The 12,386-nt window shown below is 49.7% G+C and overlaps 1 protein-coding gene across 1 annotated transcript in view; it reads right to left on the bottom strand.

Annotated features, from left to right (window-relative positions):
* The window catches only part of PPP1R14C (protein phosphatase 1 regulatory inhibitor subunit 14C), a 67,421-nt gene that overhangs the window by 19,053 nt on the left and 35,982 nt on the right, over positions 1 to 12,386 (bottom strand). The gene's annotated exons all lie outside the window — the stretch shown is intronic.

The following is a 12,386-nucleotide window of genomic DNA, read 5'->3' as shown; positions in this document are numbered from 1 at the left end:
GAGGAGGGGGGATGGAGGAGGGGGAACAAAGGAAGCTTTAAGAGTCACAAAGCAGTAAAAGGTAAATTTTCAAAAACAACTTTCTGCTTGCGGGCAGAAAACTGCAATGATAAGTACACACTAAGGATTGGTAAATTATAGAAAGAGTAGTGAGAGTTGTGGTTTGCTACGCAATGACTACCCTTCTCTCAGTGACTACCGGATGTTTGATTCTTTCTGGGGGGTTGAATAACTTCTTTTATGATTCTGGGTCTGAGGCAAACCTGATTTTATCACAGGTTTCTGAGGTGGGGCACTTGGATGAGCCTCGCCTGAGCCCAGCCCCAGTTACTGACTCAAGAGAGGACTCGGACCCAACTGAGACCAGTGAGGGACTCTGGGAATAGAAGCTCTTCCAACAGAGGCATCCCTCTGATCTGACCTGACGGGGGCTGGGGAAGCTCTGTGCCTGAACATTGCCAGCAGTCCTCATGGATCCGGAAAGGAGTGGGGCTGACTCCACAAGGGCGGGGTCAGAGAAACAGGGAAAGGAGGCTCTGGAGAATGTCACTCAGTCACCGAGTCAAACCTCCTCTACAACCGGCACCTTCACAAGTAAATCCCTGTTATCATTTCAGCCAGAATGACCGGAGTTTAACAGTCCCAAAACTAAAGACATCCAATCCAGAAAGGAGGGTAAGGAAGTCCAGCTGGAATGTGGGAAAGGCCTCACTGATTTGGAACCCGTACTTCCAATCCAAAGAAGGTCTTTGCTGCTTCTCATTTCTTCTGTCACCTGCTCTTCCCCCATACCTCTGAGAATGCTGACATCAAATCACATCTGAGAAACGCTGTCATTTTGCATTGCACCTTCCCACTAGGAGTCACCTGCACTCCAACCCCCCCCCCACCCCCCCCGCCGCCCCAGCCACAGGGATGGGCGAGAAGCGATTGAGAAACCTGTGGGGGGACACTTGGCTTAGCCGCTCTGTGTCAGCTGCATCAGCTGATCAGAGCAAGGCTGACTTCCTGAGTCTCTCCTTTCCGGTAAATTGCATTTCCTAAGAACATTTACTTCCCTGTTCCAACACAAAAGCAGACCCACGTGTTTGGAGGACTCTGAGGACTCTGATACACTGCTGTGAAACCATAGGGGCTGCTGCCCTGAACTGGAACGCACCGGGCCCACTTGCATCCAGTCCCTCTGTCTCTCTGAGTGGTCGGGGCCACTTTAAGCCCTCCTGGGGCAGAGCAGGGAGGTGGGTACAGATGTGGCCTCTTTTTGGGCAGAGGATGCTGGGAGGACCCCAAGGCTCCTCTCCATTGTCAGGACACCGGGAAAGACCACACTGGACATGTGTGCTGCTCCCCCCCCTCCCTGGGTGCCGGTCTCCTTGCCTCCTACCCAGCCCTAACCTTCCCCTCCATCGCCTGCCTGTGCCTGCCCGACTGCCTCTTTTTGTGTCTACGTGAAACCCTGCTGAAAGGAAGACTGTTTAGGGAGAATTTCAGATGACAGTTGTAGAGCTGTCAAGGGTGCCAGACTTCTCAGAGTGAAAGGACTGGTGAGACCTGAGACACCATCCAAGAAATCCCCTCGATGACAACACCACTGGCAGCCCCTGAACTCGGAGTGATGCTGGGAAGGCACAGTGAGCGTAGATCAGCCCCGGGGCCTCCCTGGCCACGGCCTATCTCAGTCACAGTCTATTCCCCTCCCCTCCCCAAGTCAGTCATTTGGGTGCAGCATTTATATCTGGTTGGAGCAGCAGGTTATATTTATGTGACGGTTCATGAAATCAAGCAGAGGAGACGGTGTAGGGCCCGCTCCAGGAGTCACAGGTACAGGGACCTCTGTGTCCGCTCTTCTTAAAGGAAATAAGAAGTAAATAATAGCTTGCCCAGGACAGCGCAGAAGGGTTTTCCTGCAGCAGTTTTTCAGCTTTGATGACCCGCCCAGTTTGGTCAAAAGGGCTTTTACTCTTGTCGCAAGATCGAGGCCCGCCCACGTCGGAGGCCCCGGCAATTAGGTGCCCTCCGCCCAGCTCTCCCTCAGGCCCCACATGACCCATTTTCCCCAGTCCTCAAGATCCAGGCCGCCCAGCATGGCAGCCACAGGTGGTGTGTGTTTTTTTCTCTGCTGAGTAAGGTATTACATATGTGTCCTTATCCTCCCATTGCACCCCACCCCCCCCCCACTCATGCCCTCACCCCCCGGTGTCTGTGTCCATTGGTTAGGCTTATATGCATGCATACAAGTCCTTTGGTTGATCTCTCCCCCTTACCCCCACCCTCCCCTACCTTCCCTCTGAGGTTTGATGGTCTGATCGATGCTTCTCTGTGGTGTTTAAATTTAAATTCACTGAAATGAAATGGACAGAGAATTCAGTTCCTCAGTCACATGAGCCCCATTTCAGTGCTCAATACCACCTGTGCTGAGTGGCTGCTGCCCTGGACGGTCCCCATAGAGGCTCTCATTCCTCTGGACAGCACTGCCCTGGAGCCCACCCACCCTGGACTAGAGGTGGGAAGCAAAGCTCCCTCCCTTCTCAGGGACCCTCGACAGGAGTAAAGAAAATGCATCGTAAGGCCACCGCCATTACCCAGGGCAGGTGGCTGGGAAACCCTGGGTGTGGCTATCCCGGTGGGAAAGCTGATGCGAACTAGTCCCTGAGTCATTATAATAATCATGAGGCATCAGCCCTGGCTGCCAACCTATGTTGCTACCCACCCTCATCCATCAGAGGGTAGGAGGAGCCTGAGCCCAGGGGCGTTCCCACCGTCCATGATGCCAAACCAAAGCCCGGATGAGAAGGACATGGAGACACGGGCCACAGAGGCAATGTGGGAGAGGCCTGGGAAGCAAAGGCTGATCTAGTACCGGGTATGGAACCCCGTGTCTCTTGGCATTTGATATTTTTAATGAGGTGTGGTAACAGTCTATATTCTATTCAAGTTTTCTGTGTCTCTACCTTCTGTACAAAGCAGTATCACTGAGTGTAACCGTAGTGACAAATCGGGTAACCTATAAACGAGTGACATGCCATCCTCACAGCCACTCTGGTGTACCAGAGTTCATTTGGGTTTGGGGATTTCCCCACATTAAAAACAGATCAAACAATCTCTTCAGAGCCTCCGTGGTAAGCCATTAGCCATAGGCCCTCCTGTAGGGACCCATGGAACAAGGCACCTGATTATTTGGTGCCTTTTTCCTGCCGGGAATCCACTGTGTACGAGGCACCATGTGTCAGATGCTGTGAGGGTCTGTCTTAGAGGGACATGCCGTCTAAGCTCAGGACCAAACAATGTACAATGGCACCAAAAGAGAGAGACCGCCCAAGTGCCCTGGCAATTAAGGGGAGGGAAACTTCCACCTGGGCCCGGCCAGGAGGTTTCAAACACTGATAAACAGGGAGGGCAAACCAGGGAAATCTGGCGATGACTTGGATGGTGGGCGAGGGAGAAGGACAAACAGAGAAGATCCAGGTTTTGAGCTGAGAGGTTTTGGAGGAAGACGCCATAATAAGACCACGCTGAGGCCCTGAGGACATTTCACAAACCAACAAGCAGTTTCGAGTTAAGCCATTTCCAGTGCCCGCCCCATGATCGATGAGCAAAGTGCCTCTCAGCAGCCTCCTCACCTCCTCCCTTTGCCCAGGCCCTGCCGCGGGGCCAGCCGCCCTCCTGGCACACCCAGGGGCACGCTGCCGTGCTGAGTGACAGAGGCACAGCCCGGCAGGCAGGACCCTCGGCCTGCCACCAGGCCTGCAACAGCCAGGAGCTCCCCACTGGCTCAGGCGCCAGGCTGCAGCAATGCAACTGAGGCAGGTCCCCGAAACAGTCAGCCTGGGTCACAGCACACGCCACACACCACACACACACTCACATGCACATACACTCACACGCACACATTCACATGCACATGCTACACATACACATTCATATGCACACACCATGCACATACACTCATATACACACATTCACATGCACACACACCACACACACACACACACACTCATATACACACATTCACATGCACACACACCACACACACACACACACACACTCACACACACACATGCACACACCACACACACACACACACTCATATACACCCATTCACGTGCACATACCACATTCATACATTCACATGCACACACCACACATACACTCAATGCACACCACATGCACACACACTTCTAACTAGCCAGAAATTTTACACCATGAAGCCTGTCTATGGGGTGCCAGCTTTTAAAAAATACACACGCTCACCTCTCTCCACAGTGAAGGGGGCAGGCCTGCTCAAGCCAAAGCAGCTTGAAAATGGATTATGGTTTTCCAGCTCCATGACAACCAGCTTAACAGCTCGCCGAAGGTGACAGTGGCTCACAGCACAGTCTCCGCCTCGAAATGGGGGTGTGAAGTGCCCTGGGATTGCAGCCCTGCGAACATGGCAGCCCTGCGGAGACACATGGGCAGCGGGGCCGGGGGTGGAGACCACCCGTTATGACAGCCACCACCCCTGAGCGCCCCTTGCGCTAGGCCTGCAGGGGGAACCCACACAGGAAGACGCCTGCAGCCTGGGGGCTGTGTGAGTGCCCTGTGAAAATATTTACACATCGTGGTTTCACTTTAATGACAATCCAAACCCCGTTCTATAAGCAAGCCTGTTTATGCTAAGCATCGTCTGGATGGCCGTCCGCTAGCCAAGTTGGCTCTGTGTGTACACATTGGCATCGAGCAGAATGACGTTGTCATGGGCGACTGAGAAAAGGGCCAAAGGGTAGATTTAATACTTAAATGACTTATTTACACCAAGCGAAGCCAGAGAGGTCGCTCCGAGCAGGCTGAGCGGCAGCGGTCTGCTCCTAATTCCCAACCCACACACGTGGCACCAGCCCTCCCAGGGGACTCATGCTGTACAGCTGAGTGCCGTTGGCTGGCTATTTACGTTTGATTTGCAATTTTGATTTGATTTTATAATTGGAAGAACCATACGCAGAAGGAGTTTATGCTCGGTTTTAAGTGGTACATGTTTACATATTATATTATTAAACGTTTAAATCAGCCCTGGGATCTGCAAGGCATTTCTTCACCGAACAAGGAGCCCAGCGTGGCCGCATTGCTGGAGGGGCGTCGGAACATCGGCTGAAGGGAGACGGGGAAGCTTTCAGAAGGAAGACAGGCCACGGAAGGACAGGGGGCCGGTGCCCTCCGGCCTCCCAGCAGCACCGCTGCCCGCAGGAAGCCAAGGAAGCAAGGCCACCCAGTGAGCAGGGCGGCAGTGGGCGCAACGGTGGGTGTGAGCACTGGCGCTGTGGTCTCCGCGGTGAGGGGCACTTGGTGAGAAGGTGCTCAGTCCGAGGAGTTAGGGGAGCACTGGATGCTGACTGCAGGAGGGAGAAGCTGGGGGGAAAGCGGCGGGGTGACCTGGAGCCAATCTGTGGAGGTGCTCTCCCAAGTCTGAACCCCATTTCCCTTCCCCACCCTCCATGCAGGGCGCTCCTCCTCCACCCCCAATCTCTGCTCTTCTTAAAACCAACATACAGCCCTAACCGGTTTGGCTCAGGGGGTAGAGCGTCGGCCTGCGGACTGAAGGGTCCCAGGTTCGATTCCAGGTCAAGGGCATGTACCTTGGTTGCGGGCAAATCCCTAGTAGGGGGTGTGCAGGAGGCAGCTGATCGATGTTTCTCTGTCATCGATGTTTCTAACTCTCTCTCCCTCTCCCTTCCTCTCTGTAAAAAATCAATAAAATATATTTTTTAAAATAAATGAATAAAAATTAAAAATTAAAAAAAAAACAAACATACAGTGACTTGTTGAACAAATGAGTATCTCTGGAGAGATCACCGTACTCTCCAGACACGGTTTTCAGAAAAGGACTCGGAGTCGGGCAGAAATGGTGTTACGTGTCCCACCCTTAGTCTCAGTGGGTCATGAGGCCACTCTTTCCTGAGATAAAAGGACCTGGGGGTGGGGAGGGTCTGGGTCAACAGGGCACAGAACAGGAATCCAGGGAACAAATCCTCCATCTTCCCTCCCAGGTCCCACTGATCTGCCTCTCAGCACAAATGAGACCGTGGGGGTGCGTGGTCAAGTGCCTGGAGTTTAGAGAGAGAGACCGGCCCAGGTTTAACTTCCATCTCAGCCCCTCACTACCAGTGCGAGCAGGGGCAAGAGAGCTCACCCTCCCAACCCTTGCCCCAAGCATGTAAAACGGGGGAGACTATCTAACTCCAAGAGTTCAATGCAAAGCATCGGTTCCTCTTTTCACAAAGAAGTTCAATGCAAGTGTCTTTTCCCAGGAGCCTTTCACTCCTGGTGCCTGAATATTTCAAGTAAAGACCTAACACTTTCCCAACTTGTTCCAAACCATAAGGATGAAAAAAAAATGTGAGCGAAAGCCCCCAGATGCAGAGCTTCCTGGAAACAGGAAGGCGTGGCTCTGCATTTCTGCAGCTTTGTTAACAATTACCGTAAGAATGTCCACTGAGTGAGGGCCCGCTCTGTGCAGGCCATGTGACTACCGGCCTGGGGTGCCTCGCCCACTGAGCCCACCTCTCCCTCCATCTGCTGGTGGTGGGAGGCCCACAGTGTCACTGCCTAGACAAACAGCAGGAAGGAGAAAGTCAGGGCCCCTCCCCAAGGGACGTGACAATGCCTCTTACACTGGGCTCCCCTCCTAGCTTTCTCCTCTCCCTCAAAACACTCCCCATCAGAACCTCTCCAAGGCCTAAGAAAGGCACGCGTGGCTGATAATCCTTGTAAACCTCTGCGGGCCTTCGAGGATTGAGATTTGAGTCATTGCCCAAGGTTACGTGTCTGAAAACCACAAGGGGAAGCAAGTAGCAGTTCAAGCCTTCGTCGGGGGTGGGGTGAGAGGCTAGGCTTGTGTGAAGGGCAGGGAGGGCAGGAAAGAGCATCCTCGTGTCCTTCCTCGGCCCCAGAAACCCTCATCTGTCTTCCACAAACGTCACCCTGATTGTGACAAATTTCACCTTTAAAATAACAGCTTGGTAGCTCTAACCGGTTTGGCTCAGTGGATGGAGTGTTGGCCTTCGGAATCAAGGGTCCCAGGTTCCATTCCGGTCAAGGGCATGTACCTTGGTTGCGGGCACATCCCCAGTAGGGGGTGTGCAGGAGGCAGCTGATCGATGTTTCTCTCTCATCGATGTTTGTAACTCTCTTTCCCTCTCCCTTCCTCTCTGTAAAAAAATCAATTATTATATATATTTTTAAAAATAAAATAAAATAACAGCTTGGTAGCTTAGATCCAGACAAGCAGCGTATAACCCAACCCCAATAACTCCCAAAGCTCCGGTTGAGCTACTCTGCCTCAGTCACGAAGTTAAGCTTCCAGTGGAAAGCAGTGCGCTGGTGTCTCACCGACATCTGTGATTCTGCTCCGGGAATAGACACCGTCTTAGATGACAAGTGACAACAGATGGACGGGAAGGGGGATGCCAGGCCTTATCTTTAATTTCAACAAATGAATCAACTGCACTACACATACATTTTTCACAGGAAAAAAACTCATGGCCAATAACAAGGGGGGAAATTCCTTACACCAGTGATTTCCACCTTTTCCATCTCCTGGCACACATAAACTACTAAAATTCTGTGGCACAACAAACAATATTTCTATTTTTTTGCCAATCTGACCAAAAAAAAAATAGGTATAATTTGTATTCATTCACACTGGACAGCTTTTGTTGTGTTGACTGTTGTCTTTTTTTTTTTTTATTTGACAACCTAAGGGAAAAGAGGTCAGTGCCCTGCCTAAATAGTTAGGTGTTTGCATCTTTAATAAAACACTGTGGCACACACAAATCACTGCCTTACACTGTTCTATGTTTTTATTCCCAGAAAGAGGTGCTGAATGGTCAAATCTTTCCCCAAAGTTTTATTGATTTTTCTCCTGAGCAGAAAACACTTTGGATTGAAAATGACATACTCAAAACAACTTTGGAATTAAAACAAAGAGAGGCCTTGGAATAGACGTTAGATTCAAGAACCTGATGCCTTGCTCCTCCCACTTTGCTGAGTAATGGCATAAATGGAGAGGAAACAGTGCCTCACCCCAGTGGACACCCCATAATTATCTGTGGAGTGACCGACAGAATGATTTGTTTTGAGTTCCAATGGCTCTCTGCACTGGCAAGCGAACTCGTTGTTAGAAAGGCAGGCAGGACTGAAGATTTATGATTGCCCAGGTGTCCCCCTCTGCCCCCCCCCCAGCCCCATGACCATAAATCCTTGGCAGCCTCTAGCTGTTCCAAGGGGCCCCGAGGGCAGAACAACGATACATTGTGAGCACTCCCTTCAGAAGGCCCTGGGGTGCTCTTGCTTAGAAAGAGCGAGTCTCCTAGGACCACAGCTTCAGTCCCTATGACACGGGCCCGGGGAATCCCATTGCCCCGCTCACTGAGGCGGGTCCTTCAGCCCAGATGATGAGCAGGCTGACGGGTCTCAGGCCTTCTACCCTCCGTATCCAGTGTGCATCTGGAGGTGGGGTGAAGGTCATGCAGGCTGACCCTGCCCACGACATGACACTGTGTCCGCACCTGGAGTACCTGTCCTCTGACCTCCCACAGCTCGGTGGTCATTCACACATTAAATCTCATCATAGTCACTAACACATTAAAGCCCACCGAGACGTATATGTGTTGTCTCCACCGGCACACTAAAAGCTCCCTGAGGACAGGGACGGTGTCTCATTTCTTTTTGTGACCTCCATACATAGCATGATATCCTACCCACATACTTACACGTGAATGTTTTTCTACTGAGTAAATGGAAGCGCTCTCCCAGATACAATGTTTAAGCCTAAAACTATCACTCAACCTATTTCCTAGAATATTTGAGTTCAGAATAAGAGGAACCCACATAATTGCATGGGTGCTTCATTTCCCCTTGAAATTGACTGAGGACTGGAGATGAGATGGTCACGCAGGTTATATAAGAACGGCTATAAACAGCAACTGCCCTAGGTGTGTGAGCAAAGACAGTCCAAAGGGACCGTGGAGCTATATTCTTTTTCTAACTCTTGCCTTCATTGATCGGTTCATCCCAGACAGAGAGCCTCTTGGATCAATTGTTATATTTATGAATTGGCTCAATCTCACCTTTAAATTCCATGTCAATACGAGTAGTCAACATGCATAAGTACTTGAGCAGCTTCCCGTTTATTCGTTGAGCTGCTAAAAAAACAGCAACTGTCTACGGCCAAGCAATTTAAATAAATGCACAGGGTCTTAAATTATGGAACAAATTGTAAGAGCAACTTGTACACTTTCCAGCCACCCGCGCCAGGCGTTTCATCAGGTTCACAAACGACAGGACTATTTGTGCTGAAGGTGACATGAGACCAGAGGAGCCGTCTTTCTGTGCAAAAGGGAGAGTCATTTCAGAGTGAGGAGAAGCCAGCGTACTTTAATAAAACGTAAAATATCTTATACGGAAAGATATTTCATCATTTTTAAGTAACGTTCCAAAAACCATCCTGGGCTAATAAACCGCTGCTTGGTAGACGGTTGAAGAATTCTTCCTTTAATTGATGATAAAAGAATGATTGGTACTTGACATACAAGTGGTGGTGGAACATTATTTGGTTCTCTCCGCTGAGTTACACACACCATTTAAAGTCCTGCATTATTCCGTACACATTCTTTAAACCACAAAATAAACAGGGGTGTGCAATTCAAAGATAAATCTTGGCTTGAGCTGTGTCCAAACCCTCAGAAGGGTTATGAAGTGGCTGAGTAACCATTTGGAGGGGGGAGTAGGGTTAAGGAAAAGGTAACCAAAATAGAAGAGGGATCTGGAGAAAGAAAGGAGATAAGAAAGCCATGCCCACATAGGCATTCAGTAAACATCTGCTGAGGAATTGGAGGAGAGCCAGGGTGAGGCGGTTTGGGGCACCAGGGCAGAAGCCACATCACAGAAAGGGCAGTTGAAGGGAATGGGGCCTGAGCTGTTATCACGAATGGCTGCCTCGGAAGGACAGATCCAAGTGACCCAGAGAGGCCGATGGAGAGCTCCCTCCCTCCTCCAGATCACAGGCAACTTCTTTATATATGTCAAGTGTGTATTACTGGGCGTGTTCTCTGGAGATGCTGACTAAGGAAGCCTGGAGTGGTTTCTAAAAGCTCCCAGATGACTCTGATAAGCAACAAGTTCTCAAAACACAGGACTTGGTAACCTCTAAGCTTCCTTCTCTGCATGAATCAAAGCCTGGCCCACATCTGCTAGTGGCAGCCTGTATAAATGATTTTTACTTTGTAGTTAAATGACAGATCAAGAAAAGAGACTGCAGAAAAGGGAACTGAGCCAGCCCTCGGTCTACTATAGGGTCTATCTCCATCCCACTAAAAGGTCAACCGAATGTACTGTGCCCATGTCATCCTATAGCACGCTCAAGCACAATGTGAATAATGTGGGCCACATCTTAGAGACAGTTAAATAACTATGTCCAAGTCAAGTCCACAAAATGGGTGAGAAAAGTCAAAATGGATCAGCCTACTCCTGCAGCCAATCAAATCTCCCGCCTTGAATTTCTACATTGTGAGGACCCTAGGGAAGCATTCAGCACCCCTCCAGGGAGGCGCTGCACTTCACAAACAGAAAACTTAGAAGCCAATGAAAATTGCTAAACCAAGTGACTCATTCCCCACACTGAGTCAGCACCCAAACGAAATTACCAAACCAAGTGATTTTTGGTTGACCATTTAGTGGGATGGAGATAGACCCTATAGTAGACTGAGGGCTGACACAGTTCCCTTTTCTGCAGTCTCTTTTCTTGATCTGTCATTTAACTACAAAGTAAAAATCATTTATACAGGCTGCCACTAGCAGATGTGGGCCAGGCTTTGATTCATGCAGAGAAGGAAGCTTAGAGGTTACCAAGTCCTGTGTTTTGAGAACTTGTTGCTTATCAGAGTCATCTGGGAGCTTTTAGAAACCACTCCAGGCTTCCTTAGTCAGCATCTCCAGAGAACACATTCCCCACAGACAGGAGCACTCAGTGTGGACTCATTCCCCACACTGAGTGCTCCTGTCTCGCTCGGGCACATGGGCATCCCCACCTGGAATGCTCTCCTGCCCCCACCCACACCTCACATCCCAGCTGCAGACCACTCCCATGCCTCAGACAATTCCTTCCAGAACAGCTGGCAGTGTCAGGTTTCTCTCTGTCTTTTGGTCTCATATCACCCGGGCACTTCATGATAATAAAAAGGAGGGGCCGTGTGCATGGCTTGTGTCATACTGTGAGGACACTCGAAGAATATTATACATGTAGATTTATTTTTGTGCCCCTCCCAACCCTAAGCACTCTTCTTTGTGCATAGTTATAATAAATAAACACTTTGTGGATAAATTCATCCCACAGATAGTTTTTGAGTGCTTACTATATGCTAAGCATTATTCTAGATACTGGGGATAGAGAAGGAAACAAAACGGACAAAATCCTGGCCCTCCTGGAACTTAGATAAGCAAAATAGTGTTAGATGGACATAAGAGCTGAAAAAACAATTAAAGCAGGAAAGGGAAACAGAAAGTGTTGAGTGTGTTGCGATTCCAAACAAACAAATAAACAAACAAAAAAAGGTGATCCTGAAAGGTTCACTGTGGGTAAAGCTCTGAAGGAGGTGAGGGGTGAGCCACGCAGATATCTAGGGGCAGAGAGAACAGCAAGTTGCAAAGCCCTGAGGAGGAAACACTTGTGGCATGTTTAAGGAATGAGGAAGCCAGTGGGGAGTAGGGGGAGCAGAGTAAAGGGGAAAGAAGTGGAAGATCAGAGAGGTAATGAGGTGGGGGACCTTGTAGATCAGTGTAAAGACACATGCTACATGCTATACACTGAGTGGCCAGATTATTATGATCTCTGAATGCATAATAATCTGGCCATTCAGTGTGTGTGTGTGTGTGTATGTGTGTGTGTGTGTGTGTGTGTGTGTGTGTGTGTATTAGAGGACCAGTGCATGAATTTGTGCATGGGTGGGGTCCGGCCAGTCTGGTCAGGGGGAGGGGACGTGGGCAGTTGGCTGGCCTGTCTGCTGGTCAAACACCTGGTCAAGGGGACAATTTGAATATTAGCCTTTTATTATATAGGATATACACTGAGTGGCCAGATTATAATGCGTTCAGAGATTATAATAATCTGGCCACTCAGTGTATAATAAAAGCCTAATATGCAAATTGTCCCCTCGACCAGGAGTTCAACCAGAGGGTGGGGCCGGCCAGACCCCACCTGTGCATGAATTTGTGCACCGGGCTTCTGGTATATATATAATTTGATTTATATGACAGTATCACTCTAGCTTCTATGCTGAGAATAAAGTGGTAGGGGATGAAGGGGAAGAAGGGAGAGCAGGTGGAACTTACTAAAATAATCCAAGCAAGAGAAA

The sequence above is a fragment of the Eptesicus fuscus genome, chromosome 10, assembly GCF_027574615.1.
Source record: "Eptesicus fuscus isolate TK198812 chromosome 10, DD_ASM_mEF_20220401, whole genome shotgun sequence".
In the NCBI taxonomy this organism is placed as follows: Eukaryota; Metazoa; Chordata; class Mammalia; order Chiroptera; family Vespertilionidae; genus Eptesicus; species Eptesicus fuscus.
The sequence above is the reverse complement of the archived record's forward strand: the minus strand, read 5'-3'. Positions and strand labels throughout refer to the sequence as shown.